Raw genomic sequence first — 13,259 nt, forward strand, 5'->3', positions numbered from 1 at the left:
CAGTTTCGTGCTTGACAGAATGATCCATTTCCTCTAAGTGGTTATTAGAGCCAAAGAACGAAAGTTCGTTCATATCGCCCGGTTCGCTACCCAGCGAACCGGGCGATATGGATATATCTCGCCGAAATATCGGCGAGATATGATGGTTCACCAAAATATTCAAACTCATATATATAAATATACTCACATGACTCACACGTATAAAGTATACTGCAAAGTGAAGTTTAAAATATTATTAAAATAATATAAATATCTCAGCAAAATATCAACTCATGTTTGCCACTTTGCCTTAATGTTTTTTATTTTATTTCTTTTATAATTCCATGGTGTTCCATGAACCACGTGTGTGGTTTAAAATCACAACCTAAAGTGTAAAAAACACAAAAACTTCTTCACTTCGTTTTCTTCACCGAGCAGTCGTCTTCTTCACAAGAAATCCGAGAAGTCACCGGTTCCAATCAGGTGCAGCAGTTTGAAAATTAAGAACACCTCCATAGAGACAGTCAAATGCAGCTCTCTCTCTCTCTCTCTCTCTCTCTCTCTCTCTCTCTCTCTCTCTCTCTCTCTCTCTCTCTCTCTCTCTCTTTTTCTGTGAACTTCTTCTGTGTATAACACGAATAGATATAGCAGCTGAACGATGAGACACCGACAGCAGTTGAGACTTGAAATTGAGAAAGATAAGGGCTGGGTAAGGTAACAAGGGTTTTACTTTAAAAATCAACTACACTCATGGTCTTATTCGCCGGTATTTCGTCAAATCGCCGGAAAATCACCATATTCCGGCGAGAAATTAGCGAGATATCACCGAGAAATCGGCGATATCTAACCGATCTCATTTCGCCCTTGGTTTCGGTTCGCCGAGGGGCGAAATCACTGAATTTCGGCGATAATTGATTAGAGCTATGCTTAGCCACTCCCACAGTACGATTTGAATAAAGTGCTTTGTTACCACCTCAAAAAAAAAAAAAAAAAAAAAAAAAAAAAAAAGCCTCAAATTGTAGCTTTTTTCACTTTTGCAGTCCCAACTCAAGCTCAAGAGCTCATTTGTAAGCAAAAAGTAGACCAATTTAACATTGGACATACCATTCTTAGATGGGTGACATGGATCACATAGAGTGGATATTTTAAGAATTTCTTTGAAAATATTCCTTTAGAACAATTGAATAATTCAATCAGAGACTAATCGAAGATTTTAATTGTTGGGTTTGGAATGGGGAACTTTATGTCCGTTAATGGTAGATTATCCAATTTGCTTTCCAACTATGAATATTTCCTTCATCATCCAATTTCTATACTAGTCCCAAGAGGGTTTTGTTGTAATTTTATGATTTTAATTGATTTGTGCATTTGTTTGGAAAGAGTCCCCCAATTAGCACCAGTAGGGAAGGACCAATTGCACTTATAAATTATAATGTCACGAGAGAGGCACACTATAGTGGAGGAAAGAGCACCTACCGACGGTGAGGACCACCTCCAGGGCACAAGGGAGAAAGCTACAACCTTACAGGAGGGGAGTGATTACAATTGCTTGGTTTGTATCTTTGTATAATGAACATTGTTGGCATAGGTCTCACAAACTTTTGTGAATTGAATTAAAAAGAATCCATTGACAACCAAACACTGAAGAAATATTTTCTCCTATCATTTCTTTTCTATTGCTAAAAATGGGGGTCCGCATTTTTTTATTTGGATTTGAGGTTCATGTACACACCTCGACTACATCCTCAGGGTAACTTTTGTATAAAATTTAAATACACTGTCAGGGAGAGTTGTATTCATGACTTTCACTAAGAGGAGTTGAACATTGCCATTTGAGCAACCTTGAGGGGGGGGGGGGTTCACTCCTAAATATTGACAAGATGGACCTTCTTGAAGTATAGTGGTGTGGGATTAGGATATGGTTGGGAATAGAGGAACTAGATGTTAGGGGTAATCTGGTATTTGTACTATTCTTGGTCTTGAACCGAACCAGCTGGGTTCATTTGGTTCACAGCCTATTATGTAAAGGAGGCTGGGTTGGTTCAGGGGTATTATGCAACTCATGTTTTTCATTTTTCTGAGATTTCTCTCTCTGTTCTACGGGTTCTTCTTGGAGCTCTCTTGAAGCTTCGTTCATGGCGCTGTGTTCGAAAGCTTGTATCTATGGTTATCCCTGGTGATTGAAGGAGGAACTAGAGGGCTTTTGATCACTGGAGTGAGGTGAACACTCGATGGTCTTTTGGAGATCAGAGGTTGCTTATATCAGGTGTTTCGTATTCCTTTCTTTCTTCTTCTAGGTCTGTAATCTCCCAAACTATATAGTGGATTGGATTCATACCTGAATCCCGGAGAGTAGGCTATGCCGAACTCCGTAATCATGTCTTCGTCTTCTCTATTGTCTTGAAATACCCTTGTATGTTCGGTCCACAAGAGATTAGAGCATGAGGTTTTGGATTTCACGATCACAGATTGGCATCAGAGCCATCTCAGTCATGTTCCCTGCTTCATTTAGGTATTGTTAATACATTTAAATCCTAAATTTGAAGGTTGCTTATACGGTTAAGGTTGTCTCAAGTTACTTCTTAAATTCTTTATATTCTTTCGCTGCTTATAACCCTGATATATGAATAATAATTCTGTTTTTATAGTTTCCATTCAATTTCTGTCATAATTGTTAATCGTATGAAATTGTTTTCATCTCATATGATATGAATGTGTTATGACTATGATTCGGTCCTATAAAATCTCTGTTAAAATTATGTCATATAACTGTGGTATGCTCTGTTAAGTTGATTATAACCTGTTGGGTGACAATCTGAGTATAGGTAGATAATTCTGATATGATTAGGGTTTAATTAATCTCATTTAATTTTGCATCTCTCATTATACTATCTGCTGTCTAACTTTCTTTGTTAATATTGATCTAATACTTGGTATGTATTGATCTGTGGTGTTAACATCTGATTATTAGGCTGCTGTAACTTGTATAAACTGAGATTATGTTTTTGTGATTAATTAATATTGATTATTTAACACTTTGTTAGAATAATCTTTTATTTTTCAGAATTGATTAATCAGTATTGTGAATTGGATTCTTATATACTGATTAGTGTCTTGTACCGGGTTCAAAGTGGAGCCAAGTAAGGGTTTCAGTCTACCAGGGGAGGATACACCTCCCAGTGTGGTTAGTATTATAACCACAGGCTCTAGTAGAGCTGTAGGACTAGGGGGGGACCCTAGCTACCTAAGTTTGGATACTCCTATGGGGGGTTCCAGGGTAGATATTGAGAAGTTCGATGGCACTGGGGACTTTGGGATTTGGAAGAGGAAGGTTCGAGCCTTAATGGCTCAGCAGAAGCTCCTAAGATCAATAGATGACCCAGATGCTTTCTTTGAAAGTATTGATCCAGTCTTGAGGACTGAAGTGATGGAGAATGCAATTGGTTGCATGCTCTGGAACATCACTAATGGGGTCATCAGGTGTCTTGATGATGAAGACAACACTCCTATAAAAGTTTGGAATAAGCTTGAGCAGATATACCAGAAAAAGAATCTAGGTAACAAAATTTATTTGAAGGAGAGGTTTATGGGTTTAAGATGGACCCTACAATCTCCCTTGACAAGAACCTAGATACATTTAAGAAGCCGATTCAAGACTTAGCCAATACAAGGGAAAAGACTAAATTGGAAAATCAGGACTTGTCTATTATCCTATTGAATTCATTACATAATGATAACCTTGTTGTTAAGAACTCAATCAAATATGCATGTCAAAACATTTCCCTAGAACAATTGATTGATGCCTTAAAGAATAGGGAGTCTGAACTATTGGCTTTTGGTAAGACTAAGGGCAGTGGGGAAAACCTGTTTGTAAAGGGCAAGGGCTCTTACAAACAAGGGAGACCAAAAGGAAAGGGAAAAGTAATTGAAAGCCATGAGTCTAACAATAAGAATAATAATGGGAACAACAAGTCTGATACAAACCTCAAGAGATGCTTCTTTTGCAAGAAAGTAGGACACTTTAAGAAAAACTGTTTTGCATATAAGAGAAAAATGAAGGAATTGGAGACTACCCATTCTGATATGCCTGGACCCAAGAATGGTCAAGCCAATGTCTATGAAGACATCAGTGAGGTGCTTACCATTTCTGAGGTTAGTAGGCAAGAAGGATGGATTTTAGATTCAGGTTGTACATATCACATGTGTCCACACATACACTGGTTTACACACTTGTCTGAGTTGAATAATGCCAAAGTTATGATGGGTAATGATGATTTATGTGATGTAGTTGGTATTGGTTCTGTTGAATTGTTAAATCATAATAAATCTGTTTTTACCTTACATGATGTTAGATACATACCTGACTTAAAGAGAAACTTGATTTCAATTAGTAGCCTTGACAGTGCTGGGTTTGTAACTTGTATCTCTGGGGGTAGTCTTTCTGTATCTAAGGGATCTCATGTATGTTTAAAGGGCATTTCTCAGTCTGGTTTGTATGTTTTTGATGGTAGTACATTCCTAAATAATATCTCCAATACTTGTTGTCTGTCAAGTGAGTCAAATATCACTAGTGTGTGGCATGCTAGGCTAGGACACATAAGCAATAAAGGGATGCAAGCTCTAAGTAAACAAGGCCTGTTTGGCAAGGATGTCATTGATAACTTAGAGTTTTGTGAGTCATGTGTCTTAGGTAAGCAGCACCGGTTAAGCTTCGGAGCTGGGTCTCACTTATCTGGGGATATATTAGAATATGTACATGCTGATTTGTGGGGACCTGCTTCAGTCTTGTCTTATGGTAGAAACTCTTGTTTCTTATCCCTTGTTGATGACTACTCTAGGAAAGTATGGATCTTCTTATCGAAGACCAAGGATGAAACTTTTGAAAAGTTCAAGTATTGGGTTGCTTTGGTAGAAAACTTGAGTGAAAGGAAAGTCAAAACATTAAGGACTGACAATGGATTAGAATTTGTTAATGAAATGTTTAATGGATTTTGTAATGACAAAGGGATTCAAAGGCATAGGACTGTTAAATACACCCCTCAGCAAAATGGCATTGCTGAAAGAATGAATAGGACAATTTTAAACAAGACTAGATGTATGCTCATCGGTTCGGGGGTACCTAAGGGTTTCGGGGTGAAGTCATACAACAAATGCTCACCTAATCAATAGGAGTCCCTCTGTTACCTTAGGGTTTAAAACCCCTGAGGAAATGTGGTGGGGTAAACCTCCCAGTCTTAGTTACCTCAGGGTATTTGGTTGTGAATCCTTTGCTCATCAGAGCATTGGTAAATTAGAACCCAGGAGTAAAAAGAGCATCTTTCTAGGGTATCCTGAGGGGGTGAAAGGATATAAGCTATGGGATAGGACTGTGCCTGGTGTGAAGACCTTTGTTAGTAGGGATGTTCTCTTTAGGGAGAGTGTGTTCCCTTGTCTTTCCATTGACAATACCAATTTGAATCCACTTGATCAAAGAATGACAGACTTCACTCAATTTGATTTAGGGCAAGCTGATGTTTTCTTAAGTCCTGCTCAGACTCTTGATTCTAGTATACCTAAAGCACCCTTGACTTCCCCTCAACCTAGCTCTGGTAATAAAGAGTCTGAGGTTGTAGTTTCTGAGATTGAGAGTGGGTCATTGCCCTCTCCTGAGACTTCCACTGGAGAGGTGGAAGAAGTTCCTGATCTGAGTAGTTACCAATTGGCTAGAGATAGAGTTAGGAGAGTGGTTAGGCCACCTAGAAGGTATGTAGCCAACTTTGCACATGAGACTGATATTTCTGTCTCTGATATTGGGTTAGAAGAACCTAGTTCCTATGAAGAAGCTTTGGGTTCCAAAGATAAAGATTTATGGGTTCAAGCCATTAATGATGAATTAGATTCATTAAATAAGAACCAGGTTTGGGAACTAATTCAGAAGCCCAAGGATCAAAGGTTATTACCTTGTAAGTGGATATTTAAAATCAAAGATGATGGAATTGATAATTCCAAAAGATATAAGGCCAGACTTGTTGCAAAAGGTTTTGTTCAAAGAGAAGGGGTGGATTATGATGAAATTTTCTCTCCGGTTGCCAAGTATAAGACTATAAGGTTGTTGTTGTCCCTTGTTGCTCAGAACAAAATGACTATAGAGCAATTGGACGTGAAAACTGCCTTTCTCCATGGCAATTTAGAAGAAAGGATATATATGCAACTACCTTTAGGCATCTCGGCAGCTGGAGATGAATCACAAGCTTGCTTGTTGAAGAAATCTCTCTATGGACTTAAACAGTCTCCTAGGCAATGGAATAAACGTTTTGATTCATTTGTTTTGAGTGTAGGGTTTAAGAAAAGTGTTTATGACAGTTGCCTCTATATTTTCTCATTTCAGATTCTGTTGTGTTATATCTTATACTTTATGTTGATGATATATTGATTGCTTGTGTTGATTCTAGTCTTATTCAAGATGTTAAGAACAAGCTGAAATCTGAATTTGAGATGAAGGAACTTGGGACAGCCAAGAAAATTTTAGGGATTGAGATTCATAGGGATAAGGGGGAGGATACTATGTTCATTGGTCAGAGGTTATATTTATTGAAAGTGCTTGAGAAGTTTAACATGCTTGATTGTAAACATGTAAATGTTCCTTTAGCTTCACATTTTAAACTCTCAAATGATCATTGTCCTAAGAATAACTTTGAAAAAGGTGAAATGTCAAAGATCCCTTATTCTAGTCTTTTAGGTTCTCTTATGTATCTCATGATATGTACTAGACCTGATATTGCTCATGCTGTTAGTGTATTGAGTAGGTTTATGTCTAATCCTGGTAAAGAACATTGGCTTGCTCTCAAGTGGCTCTTAAGGTATTTGAAAGGTACTGTACATAAAGGTTTAGTATTCAAGTCCACACTTGGTGATCTTATTCTTAAAGGATATACTGACTCAGATTATGCTAGTAATGTAGATAACAGGAAATCATTATCTTCTTATTTCTTTCTGTTATCTGGTAATTGCATCAGTTGGAAGGTGCAACAACAACCTATAGTTGCTTTGTCCACTACAGAGGCTGAGCTTGTTGCTGCATCTGAATGTGTTAAAGAAAGTATATGGTTGAATGGTTTGTTATGTGAACTTGGTATTTTGAAGATTAAACCTGTTGTCTTTATTGATAATCAGAGTGCTATCTTCTTATGTAAGAATCTTGTTTATCATGATAGAACCAAACATATAGACATTAAATACTTCTTTCTCAGGGATAAAATAACTGATGGTTCACTTTTAGTTGAAAAGGTAAGTACTGAGCATAATCCTGCAGACTGTGGTACTAAGTCATTGCCTCTTTCTAAATTTCTACATTGTCTTGATTTGTTGGGAATTGGTGATGTTGTTTTTTAGTACATATGTTCTGTAAGTTTTGAGTTGTATATTATTTGTTTTTAGATTGTGGTGTGTGTCTTGTGGTTATTTGTTTGTTTATCGTGGTTTTGCATTTGTTGCGCTTTTTAGGGGAGATGCTGCCCAAATTTTTATAACTCTTAATTCTGTTTATCTCAGTTTTGAGATATATGCCTGGTGTGTGCATGTGTGCTCTTCATAGTTGTATGAGTGAGTTATGAGTTATGTTTAGGGTTTTCTCTACCTAGTGCAGTCTGTTGCATGGTATATCTGCATGGAGTCATTAGTGTTGCATGGTTAGTGTGTCTAGGTATTTTGCATATTTTATTTGCTTTGTAATATGTTTTTCTTTTGTCTTGTGTGTGCAGGTATACGTGGATGATGACGGTCGCATCCAACTCACTATAGTTAGTTTTTGGGGGAATACAGATTAAGGGGGAGATTGTTAGGGGTAATCTGGTATTTGTACTATTCTTGGTCTTGAACCGAACCGGCTGGGTTCATTTGGTTCACAGCCTATTATGTAAAGGAGGCTGGCTTGGTTCAGGGGTATTATGCAACTCGTGTTTTTCATTTTTCTGAGATTTCTCTCTCTGTTCTACGGGTTCTTCTTGGAGCTCTCTTGAAGCTTCGTTCATGGCACTGTGTTAGAAAGCTTGTATCTATGGTTATCCCTGGTGATTGAAGGAGGAACTAGAGGGCTTTTGATCGCTGGAGTGAGGTGAACACTCGATGGTCTTTTGGAGATCAGAGGTTGCTTATATCAGGTGTTTCGTATTCCTTTCTTTCTTCTTCTAGGTTTGTAATCTCCCAAACTATATAGTGGATTGGATTCATACCTGAATCCCGGAGAGTAGGCTATGCCGAACTCCGTAATCATGTCTTCGTCTTCTCTATTGTCTTGAAATACCCTTATATGTTCGGTCCACAAGAGATTAGGGCATGAGGTTTTGGATTTCACGATCACACTAGAATTTAACATAATACCCTAATTGCAAAGAGTCTAGATACTCTATCCAGAAGGATAGAAGATTGTCCTCCCCTCACACCCATCCACTACACATTTAGATGGGGTGTGAGAGGAGCACGGTCTAGTAGAGGAGTTGGATCCTTTACCAATTGTGCTCCCTCAGTCCCTCACATATTTTCACCATATATTTAGGAGGGGTCCACGTGCAGTCTATTTTATTAATGTTTAGATGGAGATTCCTCCTAAATATAGGATTTTTATTTGCTATAGCCTGCAGCCTGCAGCCGACGTTCAAGATTTTGCCATGTGTACAAGAAACGATCCAACGATGTTAAATCAAATATCAAGGGTATAGATGTAAATATGATATTTTATTTTAAGGATTTAATATTTTATAAATTTACAAATAAAACCCCTGGTTCTGTCCAATCCCAAAACCCTTTCTCATTGCTACAAGATCTCAATGACTTCATTGTCAGTGATTGTTGCTTGGGCCAAGGTCATGGAACAGCTTTTGGCATCGTCTTCTTTGTCTTCAGCGGTGATGGTGAGAATCGAAGAAGCCCCTACAATGATTGGAGTTGCAACCTTGAAGAACACATCTTTGATGGATTTAGGTGAGAGAGTGCAGTCCTCTAAACCTGCATTTTAGAGCCTTGGTGCTCGAATCTTTAGCAGATCTTCTTCCTTGTTGCCTCCATTTGAAACCATAGCCTCTTTTTGCCTACCAAAAAAAAAATCTCTTTTATTAAATTTTAGATCCAGAAATCAAAATCCCAACATCTATCCTTTCCACTGCTTTATGCAATTGGTTGTCCCTTCTTCTCTTCACGAAGTCCCACCAGGATTAGGTGATCCAACAAAATTTGCAGCATCATCACATGGTGAGGAGAAACACCATAAATCATTGTATTAAAGAATTTCCGATGAAATGCATCACTGGAAAATGCTTTCCGCAACTTGAAATTTTCACTTTCAAAACGCTTGAGAACCAAAGATCCGACATCGTTGCGGTGAACCGTAATCTTCGTTTAGCTACTTGGTTCATGATAAGAAAGCGAATTAGGGGTTTGGTGTCAAGCAGAGCTAGGGGTACCATTTTGTAAATTTATAAAATGTTAAATCCTAGAATGTAAAAATAAGGAATCATATTTACATTTGCACCTTAGGTATTTGATTTAACACTGTTTGATCATCTCTTGTATACATGGCAAAATCTTGAACGTTGGCTACAGGAAGCAGCCCTTGCACAACAAATAAAAATTCTTAAATATATGGTGGAAAGATGCGAGGGGTTTTACTAATGAAAAAGGAAAAGATAATTACCATTACCCTCATGTTATAACTTAATTACTAAAAGGACCTTACTCTTTATACAATGACTATTGTCCCCCTCACCTCTAACAACGTTAAGAAGCTGTAGTTGGATACTTAATGTCTATTCTGCCCTTCTAGAATTAAGAAGTCAAAAGACAATACACATCAAATACCAATTTAACCCTTGTATTCTTGTCTTTAGATTCTAAAAAGTCATATTTTAATGAGATGAACCACGTGAGCTCTTTTATTGAATAAAAAAAAGGATTTTTTTTTTTTTTTGGGATAGATTAAGAGAGGAAGACGAGTTTTATTTATTTATTTGTTTGTTTATTTTTATATTGATAAGAGAATACCATTTAGCATTTTAGGCTTAGGGTTTATTTTTATCTAATTACTAAGGATAGTAATGTAATCTAACATAAAATAGTAAATAAATAATATAAAATTTTAAGGTCATTAATTAAGGATATCATGTTGTCAATTAACTAACGAAATTTAATAGCAGAGACATGAGTAACTACAAGGAAAGTCTAGTAGATTAATAATTTTAAAAAATATAAAAAAGTAAAATAGTAATTAAACTATGTTAGAAGGGGAAAATGATTGGGGGAACATGGACCGACGAATGGGAAAAAAGCTTCAGCCCTACGCATTTAATACACTGAACTATTCTACAAAATTTTGGACTGTCAGATCCTAAGTTTAGTCGAGATTTTGATCTCGACCGTGAATTCCTCAATGGTCAAGATTGATCTAATGGCTTTGAATGTGTTTCATTGAACTGTGCTGCGTACTAATGAACCAAGGTCCTGCCGTTCTAGTGGAGGATCCGGACTTCAGGTAGAGGATCCCAATTCAACAGAAAGCGCCATTTTTCAGGATTTTCATTTGTAGCTGCTGTTGCTGCAAGCAGCCAATGACCTAGATTAGGCCACGTATTTAGTGCAGAAACAAGGAGCGGGGACTTAATTGTAAATATAAATTTATATTTTTACATTATAAGGATTTAATGCTTTACTAATTTACAAAATCAAATCGTCCATTCACCTGACTCTCCAATCTCTCTATTTTTGTTTTCGCCTTAACTTGATAATTAGTATTTCTAAAGTTCTAATCATTGCAATAAATTATAAATCCATGAACAGAACTTCCCAAAGCTAGGCTCTTAAGCTTAGAGCAAATGCTTAAGAGGCTCATAACTGTGTACTTGTCTGGCATGATCTTAGACATTTGCATGCCTTTGAACAGATCAAACACCTCAATGTAATCCTCGTTGCGAGCTCAAGTTGAGACCAGAATATTCCAGATACAATGTTAAGTTCTTCAAGACAAGAAAGCAGCTTTTGGGTTTCTTGGTATAGTCCAGTTTGGTTAAACACCCCTACAATAATGTTGGCGACGACAAGAAGTAAATCTAAGGTTGATTCTGTTGCAAAATGGAGGGCATCAGAAACCAAACTATTGTAAAGTCCTCCTCATTAATGGAGGGCTCACCAAAGTTTGACAAACACATTTGTAGAGAGAAAGTTTTCTTCTCTCTCAGCCACTTATGTTGACCTTGAAGAGAGAGAGAGAGAGAGCTCTCCTTCTCTTCTCTTATCTCCACCGAATTCACCTATTTATGACAAAGGAGACAACCATTAATATGGACGGTAAGTCCTTTGACAAATTGTCAAGGGAGATAAGGCAACATTCATCCTTTCTTTTCCTCTCCAGCTATAAATAGGGGTGGGGAGGTTTGCTTGAGAAGCAGAGAAGTGTAGAGAGAAGCAAGAGAGTGAAGCCAAGTGAGAGGCAAGCCAAGTGTGGGAACACTCCTCTAGAGTTGAGAGTGTGAGTTGAGAGAGGGTGTACAGGGGTATCCGGTTTTGGATACAGGGTTGGGTTGGGTTGTAAATCCAAGCACTGTACAAGAGTTGTGTTTCAACTTTCTCATAGTGAAGGTCTCATTACGCCCGTGGATGTAGGCAAAGCCGAACCACGTATATTGTTGTGTTGGTGCTTCCTTTGTGATTATTTCCTTTGTTATATTTCACGTGGGTCCCATACAAGTATTATTTACGTGGGCCCCACACCGACACTATTCACACGGGCACTATTCACGAATACATTTTTGTATTGTTTTTCTCTGTCGATCTTTTACACAGGAGGGAAAATAGTGAACCGTCTATCGGTCTTTTTCCCAACAAGTGGTATCAGAGCAAGGTTCGCGTGACTGTTCGTAAAAGATGTCGATGGAGGCAAGCGCCGTAGGACGGATGATCAGCTTGAACGGGAGCAATTGGATGATATGGAAATCCAAGATGGAAGATTTGCTATATTGCAAAGACTTGTATGCTCCCATAGAAGGTGCATCGTCAAAACCAGAGCAGATGTCTGAAGCGGAATGGAAAGTCCTAGATCGAAAAGCCGTTGGTTTCATACGCCAATGGTTAGATGATTCTGTTTATCATCACGTTTCCACTGAAGGTTCGGCGCATTCACTATGGCAAAAGCTAGAAGGTTTGTATGAAAGAAAATCCGCTTGCAACAAGGCATTCCTTATTAGGAGACTTGTAAATCTCAAATACAAGGAAGGGAGTTCTGTGGCAACACACTTAAATGAGGTACAAAGTATTGTTAACCAACTCAGTTCTATGAAAATGACACTTGATGATGAGTTGCAGGCTTTGTTATTGTTAAGTTCGTTGTCAGAAAGCTGGGAGACCTTAGTTGTATCCCTCAAGAACTCAGCTCTCGAAGGAAAGCTCACAATGGATATAGTAGCTGGAAGCCTACTGAATGAAGAGACAAGGAGAAAATCCTCAATCTCATCTCACAGTGAAGCCCTTGTCACTGAGAAGCGGGGGAGAAGTAAAACTAGACCGCCTCATTTTCGTGAGAAATCACATGGAAGATCCAAGTCAAGAAGCAGGATCACATGCTACTACTGTAAAAAGGTAGGGCATATGAAAAAAGATTGCAGAAAGCTTAAGGCACGAATGGAGAACCAAAGTGAGGACAAAGAAGACAAAGAAACCACTGCCATCAGCTCAGATGGAGATATTATCATCGTCTCAACTAGTGATGAGTTTTGCCTCACTTCTACATGCCATGACTCAGATTGGGTCATTGATTCAGTGCATCCTTCCATGTTACCCCTTACAAAGAATTCTTTATCGCTTTTGAATCGGGTGATTTTGGTACAAAGTAAAGATGGGTAACAATGGCATTTCAAAAATCATGGGTAAAGGTAATGTGTGCATCAAGACAAATGTCGGATGCCAAATGGTTCTCAAGGAAGTAAGGTATGTGCCAGACCTCCGTTTAAATCTAATCTCTGCAGGAAAGCTAGATGAAGAGGGATACCATAACCATTTTGGTAATGGTCAATGGAAACTTACCAAAGGATCTATAGTGATGGCAAGAGGTAGCAAATGTTGCACTTTGTACAAAACACAAGTGCAAATATGCAAAGCAGGGGTAATTGCAGCAGAAGAAGAGTCCACTGCAGATTTGTGGCATCAAAGACTTGGCCACCTGAGTGAGAAAGGTATGCAAATTCTCACAAAAGGGAATCTTCCGCCAAACATTAAAGGTACGCATCTGAAATAATGTGTTCATTGTTTAAAGGGAAAAC

Source organism: Hakea prostrata, chromosome 5, assembly GCF_041222555.1.
Source record: "Hakea prostrata isolate BN-2017 chromosome 5, UWA_Hpros_2, whole genome shotgun sequence".
Classification (NCBI taxonomy): domain Eukaryota; kingdom Viridiplantae; phylum Streptophyta; class Magnoliopsida; order Proteales; family Proteaceae; genus Hakea; species Hakea prostrata.